Source organism: Gymnoscopelus braueri, assembly GCF_963280865.1.
Source record: "Gymnoscopelus braueri genome assembly, chromosome: 24".
NCBI classification, from domain to species: domain Eukaryota; kingdom Metazoa; phylum Chordata; class Actinopteri; order Myctophiformes; family Myctophidae; genus Gymnoscopelus; species Gymnoscopelus braueri.
In genome coordinates this window covers 14,685,696-14,698,293 of record NC_137626.1, presented here as the reverse complement: position 1 = coordinate 14,698,293, position 12,598 = coordinate 14,685,696, and the positions used below count along the sequence as shown (strand labels likewise).

Sequence of the window (12,598 nt, the reverse complement as noted above, 5' to 3'; positions counted from 1 at the left end):
AGTTGGCTCTCATGCATTGAAGGAGGCATGAGCTCGGCCCTGGCCTCCCTAGGCTGTGGGGGACTGGTGAAGGGCTGGTGTAGTGCCCAGGATCACTTAGGAAATTGGCACCGGGTGAAAAAAATGGGTTACAAAGATCGCGGGATAAACATTTAAGATAAAAAAAAAGGTAGGGTAAGTGATTTACTTTGGTTAATATAAGTGTTAAATAGCTCTATTCTGATTCTCATTGCTATAGAGTTTCTTTTTCAGTAAAAGGAGTCCAGCTTATTAAACAGAAAATGCATTTTCAGTGCCCTGTCCTGATTGGCTTAAATGTTGTCACCTACCTGAAAATGTACTATATTCTGTTTACTAAAGAGCTGGAGAGACTCCTGTGACCGAACAAACGCTCTGTAGCAATGATTACTATCAGACTATAGTACTTTAACCTTTTTAACACAATGATAATGATCTTATCATTGCTATGGTCATCTATACCCCCATATGAGTCATAGGGCTACTGGAAATGTTATCGTAGCATGTTGTTCCCACTGGAGGGCGCAATACACTTTCTCTATACATTCAGAAACTGCATCCTGTGCTGTAATATTCACTTCCAGGTCGTTTTGTTTTGGTTGATGAGAACAAGCTGTGAAGAACAACTACTGGTATGCAAAACACACAGAATTGTCATTTATTGTAGATTATTTCCATAACACATCAGAGCTAATGAGCCATTCTCTTATTGGAGTACTACTGTGATCCTGAAGCAAAGACAATTCAGTCAGTATAGTGTTGTTGTGAAACCATTTGGCCCATAGCTTGATGCTAATGCTAACCATTTCATAACATACTTTGTTTGCTTGTTTGAGTCCAGTTACTTGATAAAAACCAACCAGGGGTTGTGAGAATGTTGTGTTAATGTTTTAAAGGTACTTTAGTGCAACACTGTATCTTTGTAGTGCCGTTTATGAAGACGTTTAATGCTAACTAAGCTAGCAGCTAGCCTTGGTTAGTGAAGCAGCAGCATGGTGATTATTTTAGGCTTAAATGAGACATTACAAACATACAGAGGAAGTTTGAAAAATGCTGAAAAGATCCATTAAGTATGCTTTACTGCAGTGGTCCTCAACCTTTTTGTACAAAGACCCCACTTTACAGGAAAACAATGTGGGGACCCCTAACTGGATTATAATTATACCATTATAGGTGAATATTCAATAATCTGTATTCTATGATCCTATAGTTTACTGAGACACTACACTGTCTCTCTGTATTCTATGATCCCATAGTTTACTGACACACTACACTGTCTCTCTGTATGCTATGATCCTATAGTTTACTGAGACACTGCACTCTCTGTATTCTATGATCCTATAGTTTACTGAGACACTACACTCTCTGTATTCTATGATACTATAGTTTACTGACACACTACACTGTCTCTCTGTATTCTATGATCCTATAGTTTACTGAGACACTACACTGTCTCTCTGTATTCTATGATACTATAGTTTACTGAGACACTACACTGTCTCTCTGTATTCTATGATCCTATACTGTAGTTTACTGACATACTACACTGTTTCTCTGTATTCTCTACTCTCTGTATTCTATGATCCTATAGTTTACTGAGACACTACACTCTCTGTATTCTATGATCCTATAGTTTACTGAGACACTACACTCTGTATTCTATGATCCTATAGTTTACTGAGACACTACACTCTCTGTATTCTATGATCCTATAGTTTACTGAGACACTACACTGTCTCGCTGTATTCTCTACTCTCTGTATTCTATGATCCTATAGTTTACTGAGACACTACACTCTCTGTATTCTATGATACTATAGTTTACTGAGACACTACTCTCTCTGTATTTTATGATCCTATAGTTTACTGAGACACTACACTGTCTCTGTATTCTATGATCCTATAGTTTACTGAGACACTACACTGTCTCTCTGTATTCTATGATCCTATAGTTTACAGAGACACTACACTCTGTATTCAATGATCCTATAGTTTACTGAGACACTACACTCTCTACATTCTATGATCTTATAGTTTACTGAGACACTACACTGTCTCTGTGTCTGAATATCTGAATGACCGATTCATATGGTAGAAGAGTATAATTTATGACAAAGCACTGAGAACTTGTGAAACTGTAGAAAACTTCTCATTTATTTTGGATAGTAATTTAATGTATCATTCTGCTTTTCTTTATTATGCTCACATAAGCTATTCATATGGGGTAATATATGGTCATATATGGGGTAGCCCCGATCTGCAGCCACCGCACGCAACACAGAGGGTGGGGCCTTCTTACACTCTGAACTTACTTTTCACTGTGATCAAGCTGGTGTCTAATTCAAAAGAGCCGGTTAAGAACCTGCTTGAGACCAAGATTGAGGCAGAGGAATTCACCAGCAGGATGTACATTTACAATGTACTTGTTTAAAGTAAATGTACAATTTTCATTTCTCTCTCGGTATAGTCTTGAAGCCAGAGCAGAAGCATCAGTCTCTGATGTTCACCTCAGATGAATCACAGTTCCAGCCCTTCCTACTTCCTCCTGTACGTATTCAAACTACATTTAATAACAAATCTAATATTATAGCACAGAAATGTCCTAGTGATGTGAGGGGAAGGACTTATGAATAATTAATGAGCCAAATGTCAAACAAGAAAGACTGCTCCTGAGCGGGGGAATAGAATCTGAATCTGTATGTTTTATTGTCACATCACAGGTTTACAGGTTTCCAGCAGTGAGTCAGCAGGCGCAGCAGCAGATGATCAAGTCCATGCACCAGGAGTTCCCCTTCCCGCCCAGCTATGGTACCAGTACAGGTACCAGGTGCACTGCCAGTACAGGCCTCTCCCCCAGACCCTCTCTCCCCTAGTCTGCCCCCCCCCCCCCAATCTTAAGTTAATAATCAGGGTTTAGTTGCAGTTCACCATCCTACACTGTCTGTGTGGATATATTATGTCTCCAGACACACAGTGTCACATGACTTTTCATAGTCTCGCTCCTATGATTCGTAATGACGCACATCGATTGACTGCATTAATTGAAGCCATTATGTGGTCCGAGTCACGTAGCACATCCTACACCTAACCTCTAGTCTAGATCATAACACTACAGTCAGTCAACTTATATTTGTAATCATCCATATGCTGGATGCAGACTGTGGACGTTTGAATGCTGATTGTGAACGTAGCTCATGTCTCACTAACACTAGTAGCCTACATGAATTAGAGGAATCAGACAATAATTGTCAAACAATAGAACAATATCCCTTAAAATCACTGTAACATTCAGTTACATTCATGGCATCAGATGTATTGCCTTTGGTCATTGGTCGTTGGAACTATAACAGAAAGAGAACGTGATGTCACACCATTGAAAGTAATAGCTGCAAACCTCACAAGATGGCACCACCTCTCCATTAAACTCAATGGAGGGGAGGGTGGCCATGTTGATAGCATTCAGTGAAGTGAGTGGTACCTCAGCCTGGCTGACTGCTCTCTGTCTCTCCACTGCAGGTATGAGCCCCCTGCTCCCCCCCCCCAATCTGTCTGACAAATAATGTCTGAATAATAAAGTATTCAATCAGAAAATGAACTGTCCTCATCTCCTCATCTTCTATTGTCTCTCTCCTCAGTCATTGTCTGCCCAGCTCGCCCAGCAGAATGACCTCAACAACGTCTCCATGTTGACCAGCAGCCAGATGAGGGTCACCTCCTTGTCTTCAGGGTCCTCTCCCAGCATGTGAAACACAAGCGGACCATCATGGACACACGCACGCACACACACAGGACGTGTGCTAATGTTGCACTTACTTTACTCCCTTGCAGCCACTCGCGATAATGTCCGTATATACTCCATTATAGCGACCCCAGTCAGATCTGTTGTCGTTTCTCTACAGAAACGACATCGAGGAGCAGGAGGCGTTTGCAGACGGTTTGGTCAAAGCTCTGGACGACCTCCACAAGCAGGACCATCTGAACCTGCAGCCTCAACCGGGTCCAGATCCATCTCCTCCTGTCACCGCCGTCCTACCGGATCTGCCATCTGCCAGATCTGTACCATGGTGGACACCAAAAATAATTGAATTCCATGAATTCAAGGCTTCATAGAAAATAAGTAATTTTTTGGGTGAACTACTCCTTTAAATCCTCACTATTATTTGAACTCTGAGAGTGTACAAATGGAACCACATGGACCCTTATGGGTATAATGGACACACAGCGTCAAATACACTCCATTTGGTTCCTAACTTCCTAACTATCAATAATCTATCTGTGGACCCCCGGGAACACCCTCAAGGACCCCTGGGGGTCCCTGGGCCCCATATGCTGAGAACCAGTGTACTATTAGACCAGTGATTCTGGTCACCAACGTGTCGTGAGCTTGTTTATAGTATAGAAACATCCAATACACCATGATATTTATAGTATACTACCCACTATATTCTGCTAGTGAAACAGTATGTTATTGGAGAACCTGTCAAAGATGCTTGTTGTTGATTATCACTAGAAAAGAAAAGTAGTATTTTAATGGACCTCTTCTTTTGACAATGATCCTTTTGAGAGATTTAAAACACAGAACCTCTAACAGTTCAACCATAAAATGGAGCCAACAGGATTATTCTTTTGCAATAAGAACAACAAAGACATGAAGTAGTGTTTCTATATTGCAGTATTGATACTTTTACTTAAGTAAAATATCTGAGTACTTTTTACACCACTGAAAATGGGTGATAATCACAGTATGAGCTTATAATATGTTCAGAACATCTTGCAATGATATGCGGGATATTTAGTTCTTAGTCAATATTTGACAATTCATTTGTTTAATGGCATTGTTTGTTGATTAGTTTTGACACAGTAATGGGCTTAGTTCTGTAGAGTTGATAAAAAGGTATTAAAATTCATTAAATTTGTACTTAAAAAATGTGCTAATATTCTGTCCATTTGACATAGCACATGGTCAACCGACACACTCCCCTCTCTGTCCACAGGACCTGCAGGCTCAGATGGATGAGGAGGTCCGTATGCATGAAGACTACAGGGAGGAGCAGGTGGCGAGGTGACACTCTGGAGGTCAAGTAAGATGTACCTGGGTTCCTGATAAAAAGCAACACACTTCCACGGAAAGACGCACTCAACTCAAAGGGCTTGAGGTTGTCTTGAGGTTGAAATGGGTGCAGATTCTTGACACTATACTGTCTCTCTACATTCTATGATCCTATAGTTTACTGAGACACTAGCTGTCTCTGTATTCTATGATCCTATAGTTTACTGAGACACTACACTGTCTCTCTGTATCTCCATTTGACATAGCACACTTTAGCACACTAACCATTTTCTCTCTAATCTGTTAAGACAACCCGCCTGGCATTAGACAGAGGGACCAACTCAGAAAATATGATCCGGTGAATGCTATCCGCGACCAAGATCTTCAACTGGGCGGGAAAGGGAAGGCAAGAAAATAAGAATGGATGCATTTTCCTAGCCTGGTAAACCCTCCCTCCGGAAATCATTGTCATGTCATTTATTTCAATTGAAATGAGTTTTTCCGGAGGGAGGGGATTTACCAGGCTAGCATTTTCCTCGCCATGGAATGATCCTGATGGAAAATGCATCCACTCTTAAAGAAGCACTTCACCCAGTGCCTCTGTAATGCTCACAATAAGATGGCGCCATTTCTGTCTCACTCAATGTTTTACCAGTGACATCATTTCAAGCTAATGGACAATGAAAATGATGACATGTGATGTCACTGGTAGGCAGGTTTCTGAGCTGTCCACTGCCCTCCTCTGACTGAGACAGAGTAGACATAAATGGTGGCATGTTTTACGAGCATTAGAGTGGATCAATTATATGAGAGTGGGGTTTAAAATGGGTGAAGTGCTCCTAAGGCCACCTGAAAATCTAGTACACTAAAAAGGACACTGGAGGGGTACCAAGAAAAGAAAGGCCAAAGAGTTAAAAGGACACATGGTTTGGCGTTGGAGGCCAAAGAGTTAAAAGGACACATGGTTTGGAGTTGGATCATTGGAAAGCTGTTTCGTTCATGTTGAACTGGGGTCCTAATATATGGTTCTGAATGATTACTTTATGACAACCCTGTTCGTATTACCAGGTTTATGTGTCCCCTGACTTTCAGGGCAAATAGACGCCTTCTAAAACCTTTCTGAAAATGTTCAAATTCTTACTCCAAAAATGTATTATAGTGTCTCTCTCTGTATTATAGTGTTATAATGTCTCTGTATTATAGTGTCTCTCTCTGTATTATAGTGTTATAATGTCTCTGTATTATAGTGTCTCTCTCTGTATTATAGTGTCTCTCTCTGTATTATAATGTCTCTGTATTATAGTGTCTCTGTATTATAGTGTCTCTGTATTATAGTGTCTCTCTCTGTATTATAGTGTTATAATGTCTCTGTATTATAGTGTCTCTCTCTGTATTATAGTGTCTCTGTTGTCTCTGTATTATAATGTCTCTGTATTATAGTGTCTCTGTATTATAGTGTCTCTGTATTATAGTGTCTCTGTTGTCTCTGTTGTCTCTGTATTATAGTGTCTCTGTATTATAGTGTCTATGTATTATAGTGTCTCTCTCTGTATTATAATGTCTCTGTATTATAGTGTCTCTGTATTATAATGTCTTTGTATTATAGTGTCTCTGTATTTTAGTGTCTCTGTATTTTAGTGTCTCTGTCTCTGTATTATAGTGTCTCTGTATTTTAGTGTCTCTGTTGTCTCTGTATTATAGTGTCTCTCTCTGTATTATGGTGTCTCTATATTATAGTGTTAGTGTCTCTTTATTATAGTGTCTCTATTGTCTCTATATTAGTGTTAATGTCTCTATAATGTCTATATTATAGTGTCTCTATATTATAGTGTTAGTGTCTCTATTATCTCTATATTACAGTGTCAGTGTCTCTATATTATAGTGTCTCTATATAGTGTTACTGTCTCTATATTATAGTGTTAGTGTCTCTATATTATAGTGTCTCTATATTATAGTGTTAGTGTCTCTTATCTCTATATTATAGTGTCTATTATCTCTATATTATAGTGTCTCTATATTATAGTGTTAGTGTCTCTATCTCTATATTATAGTGTCTCTATATATTATAGTGTTAGTGTCTCTATTATAGTGTTAGTGTCTCTATATTATAGTGTCTATTATCTCTATATTATAGTGTCTCTATATTATAGTATTAGTGTCTCTATTATCTCTATATTATAGTGTCTATATTATAGTCTATATTATAGTGTCATAGTGTCTCTATATTATAGTGTCTATATTATAGTGTTAAATGTCTCTATATTATAGTGTTAGTGTCTCTATATTATAGTGTCTATTATCTCTATATTATAGTGTTAATGTCTCTATAATGTCTATATTATAGTGTCTCTATATTATAGTGTTAGTGTCTCTATTATCTCTATATTACAGTGTCAGTGTCTCTATATTATAGTGTCTCTATATAGTGTTACTGTCTCTATATTATAGTGTTAGTGTCTCTTTATTATAGTGTCTCTATTGTCTCTATATTATAGTCTATATTATAGTGTCTCTATATTAGTGTTAATGTCTCTATAATGTCTATATTATAGTGTCTCTATATTATAGTGTTAGTGTCTCTATTATCTCTATATTACAGTGTCAGTGTCTCTATATTATAGTGTCTCTATATAGTGTTACTGTCTCTATATTATAGTGTTAGTGTCTCTATATTATAGTGTCTCTATATTATAGTGTTAGTGTCTCTTATCTCTATATTATAGTGTCTATTATCTCTATATTATAGTGTTAGTGTCTCTATTATCTCTATATTATAGTGTCTCTATATATTATAGTGTTAGTGTCTCTATTATAGTGTTAGTGTCTCTATATTATAGTGTCTATTATCTCTATATTATAGTGTCTCTATATTATAGTATTAGTGTCTCTATTATCTCTATATTATAGTGTCTATATTATAGTCTATATTATAGTGTCATAGTGTCTCTATATTATAGTGTCTATATTATAGTGTTAAATGTCTCTATATTATAGTGTTAGTGTCTCTATATTATAGTGTCTATATTAGTGTCTATTATCTCTATATTATAGTGTTAATGTCTCTATAATGTCTATATTATAGTGTCTCTATATTATAGTGTTAGTGTCTCTATTATCTCTATATTACAGTGTCAGTGTCTCTATATTATAGTGTCTCTATATAGTGTTACTGTCTCTATATTATAGTGTTAGTGTCTCTATATTATAGTGTCTCTATATTATAGTGTTAGTGTCTCTTATCTCTATATTATAGTGTCTATTATCTCTATATTATAGTGTTAGTGTCTCTATTATCTCTATATTATAGTGTCTCTATATATTATAGTGTTAGTGTCTCTATTATAGTGTTAGTGTCTCTATATTATAGTGTCTATTATATCTATATTATAGTGTCTCTATATTATAGTATTAGTGTCTCTATTATCTCTATATTATAGTGTCTATTATAGTGTCTCTATATTATAGTGTCTATATTATAGTGTTAGTGTCTCTATTATCTATATATTATAGTGTCTATATTATAGTGTTAAATGTCTCTATATTATAGTGTCTATTATCTTTATATTATAGTGTTAATGTCTCTATATTATAGTATTAGTGTCTATATTATAGTGTCTCTATTATCTCTATATTATAGTGTCAGTGTCTCTATATTATAGTGTTAATGTCTCTATATTATAGTGTCATAGTGTGTCTATATCTATATTATAGTGTCTATATTATAGTGTCACTATTTTATAGTGTTCTCTATATTATAGTGTCTATATTATAGTGTTAATGTCTCTATATTATAGTGTATATAGTAGTATTAATGTCTCTATATTATAGTGTTAATGTCTCTATATTATGTCTGTATTTTTTCACTCTGGCTCCACCGATTCCTGTCTCTAGCCCCACCTCCACTCTAGCTCCGCCCCTGTAGCTCCACCCCTTCCTCTCTAGCTCTGCCCCTTCCTCTCTCTAGCCCCACCTCCTCTCTAGCTCCACCCCTTCCTCTCTCTAGCTCCACCCCTCTAGCCCTCTAGCTCCACCCCTGTAGCTCCACCCCTTCCTCTCTCTAACCCCACCCCTTCCTCTCTAGCTCCACCCCTTCCTCTCTCTAGCTCCACCCCTCTAGCGTCACCCCTTCCTCTCTCTAGCCCCACCCCTTCCTCTCTAGCTCCGCCTCCTCTCTAGCTCCACCCCTTCCTCTCTCTAGCTCCACCCCTCTAGCGTCACCCCTTCCTCTCTCTAGCTCCACCCCTTCCTCTCAATCTTTCTGTAATATTTCAGCTGCCCATTTATATTTTTTCTATAACCCCTCCGCTTTATTGTCTCGAAACCACCGGGGGAATAAGCCCCCCGGGCCCACCCCGCTCACGCATGGATGAGATATATTCAGTACCTAGCGATTACGTTTTTCAATGCGAGACTTCGTTCGACCAGGACGGCAATGCCAGACCTTAGTGACAATGACTTAGACCGCTGCACCATTAGTACCGGCTGAAATGCACTGCTTTCTGTGTTGCTTTTAAGGGTTTCTGGGTGTGTGGGTTCAAACCTCACTCACTCCTTACCCTGAACCTCTTCTGTAAAGGAAAGGTTCAGGGTAAAGAGTGAGTGGGGTTTGAACCCACGACCTCTGGACATGTAGACAGTGTGTCTACACACTGAGCCATCAGCTGGCTTGCTATGGCATGGTCTTCATTCCTCTTTCAGGAACAACACACAACAATACAAAAAAAGAAAAACAATATTTCAACATTGTGTCTCTGGTTTGTTGTGCTGTTGTCTAGATGTTTGAATTTTAATGAACCCCAATGGAAAGAAGCCTTTGGCTTTTCTGTCTTTATCTATTTGGCCTTCAATCTTTGACATGGCACAGTGGCCTGCTGGATTAAGAGCCTGCCTGAGAAACAGAAGGTTATGAGTTTGATTCTTAACCCTGACATTGTGTGAAAATATCAACACATTTGGAATAAATATATATACTTTTGGTTATTTAGTTTTTTTTCCTTTTTTTTTTTGTAAATATAAATCTTTTTCGTGGGGGGCCCTGACACTACATCTTTTCACATTGGGGGAGGCCATGACAACAAAATGTTTTAGAACCACAGAATCCATAGACACAGCTGTAGGTGAATGGATAAGACGCTGTATACATGATCCAGAGGCCATGGGTTCAAATCCCACTGGAGTCTTTACTGTGATGCTTTACTTTGCAGGCTGGCTTCCAGAAGATCAACTTAAAACCGCAAAGAAAGCTGTATTTGTCAGCCAACAGATAGCTCACTGATTGAGTATCTGTCCAATAACCGAGTGCTCCTGGGTTCGATTCCCACTCATGCCAAGTGTCCCGGTAAGTAGGGACAGCGGATAAATTGGTTAAATAACTTGTAGGAGTGTACTGGTTCAAATCCAGTCACCACCTCACTAACTGAGACCAAATCTGGCCTCAGTTATTAAGAGAGATAGAGGTTGAGTAGGTGGCTAGGTAGAGTAGAAAGGGAGTAGGAGGAAGTGTAGTGCGAGCGCGGGGTAGAGTGGGCGAAGGAGAGTAGGTGGTGGGGTAGGGAGTAAAGTGGGTGGTGGGGTAGAGAGAGTAGGGGGTGGTGGTGGAGTAGAGGAGAGGGTTGTGTGTGGCGGTGACATTTTATAAGAGATTTGCAATAAGAGGAAGACCTAAATAGGAGTGTTGGCCATAGCCTCTTATTGCAAATCTCTAATAAAATTTCACCTCCACACACGCACTAACCAACAACCAATGCAAGCTGTAAAGAACAAGATAACGTGCAAAAGTAGCTCCATTCAGGCTCACTCTTTGATAGGAAGACAGGTTAAGACACCAACACAAACTAGTGTTTGACTATTAAAAGGGCATGTCGAGCCTCTCTTCTCAATGAATACTCAATTTAAGTCCATCCCTCTCTTAACAGGTTAATCTACACATTAAAGACAAAAGGACAAAAATAGCCTATAAGGTTTGTTAGTTCAGGTCCTCGTCATAATATCCATTTATAGAAACAATTCACGTTTAACCTACATATAAGCAAAACATTTTTAAACTCACATACATCACAAAAAAACTATTATTAAATACAAGGAAATACATTTAAAGGTATTTATAAAAGGCTAATAGTGTCCAATCCTCTGATCTTCATTCGTCCTCTCTTTTCGGTAAGGATTAGACATAATGCCTGGATATTCGAGAGTTCATGTGTTCATATTCGTGTCAGAGCATAACAATCATCACCAGACAACCAGGAGCGCTTCTTAAAAGTCAACCTCAGTTCCTTCACAACAGTCAAGTAGTTTCATTTATAAATTGGTTCTATCAAACCAGACCAGGCCTAGTGTGTTTATTTCCTCAATACTGTCGGAAGAACCGTACGGTCCATTCATGCCGGCCTCATTCACAAAGTGTTTGTAGCTGTCGCAAACACATCTAATACAACAACAATGAAGACAATTTATACAAAGATAACGTATAACCAGTGTTGGAAAGTAACTAAAGTAATATGTAACTTAAAGTAATATTATTACTTTTTCCAAGTAACTAGTAACATAACTAATTACTTTCACGTTTTGAGTAATATTATTACCTTTACTTTTTTTCAAAAAGTAATTTATTACTTTTTTTCACGAGCCTTGGTGGTACTCTGGGTTTGAGTGTGTTTATTTGATCCTGTGTTGTTTTTGGTCAATTGATATAATGGTAGACTGGTTGGGATCCAGTTGCTATGCAGGCTGCTTGCTGATCCGGTCTAGAGCGGATACGGAAACGTTGCGCACTTGTCTATGTGTGAATTATCAGCTGCGGAAGGGCGGGCCTTAAACCGGATCAAACAGTGTTGCCATGTCTGCTTATTATAAGCGACTTGTTAACCAATGAAGACGCGCCGTAAGCTTGTAGGTTGGCTATTTTCAATATATATATATATATATATATTATTTATTTTTTTCAGCAGTCATACAGAATGATTGATTTTTTTTTTACTTGCATTTGCTCCTACATTCTGCCACGATGATATGTGTTGCTATGGGAGCCTTTTAATTTTTGTATTTTATTAGAATACATTTTGTTTAATAAACAACAGAAGTTGTTCAAAGATTGTGTCTCATGATGAGTCATTATCTGTTTGAGCCCAGGTGTTTGAATTTGAATATTTTTTTAGGCAAAAAATACATGAAATACATTTAAAATACTTCCAAAAAAGTCCTTGCGGTCTTGTTTCCATTGAGGTCCTTAGTATTCAATTCATAGTCAAATGGTTTTCATTTAGTCTGTAAGTTATGAATTCATACACAGTAAAAGTCTTAGTGTTAATATAATTGAAATGAGTGTACAAATAGAACCAAATGGACCCGTCATGTGTACAGAACACTTTTCAGAGTTAAATCAACAATGAGGATTTTACAATGTAGGCTGCAGAAAAGAGAAAAAAAACAACTGCTAATGTTGAAAATGCAAAGTCAGTCTTTTGGGGAGAAAGGATGCAATTACTGGGGGCGAGAAAAAAAAAAGTAACTAAGTAATAAGTAACTAGTTACT

General features: G+C 37.9%; 1 long non-coding RNA gene across 1 annotated transcript; it reads left to right on the top strand.

Annotated features, from left to right (window-relative positions):
• Window positions 1–601: 601 nt before the first annotated feature.
• Window positions 602–5,224, top strand: LOC308080640. The gene is made up of 4 exons (XR_013932718.1): window positions 602–650; window positions 2,485–2,564; window positions 2,738–2,837; window positions 5,012–5,224. It is a non-coding gene; the product is annotated as an uncharacterized lncRNA (long non-coding RNA).
• The last annotated feature ends 7,374 nt before the right edge of the window (window positions 5,225–12,598 follow it).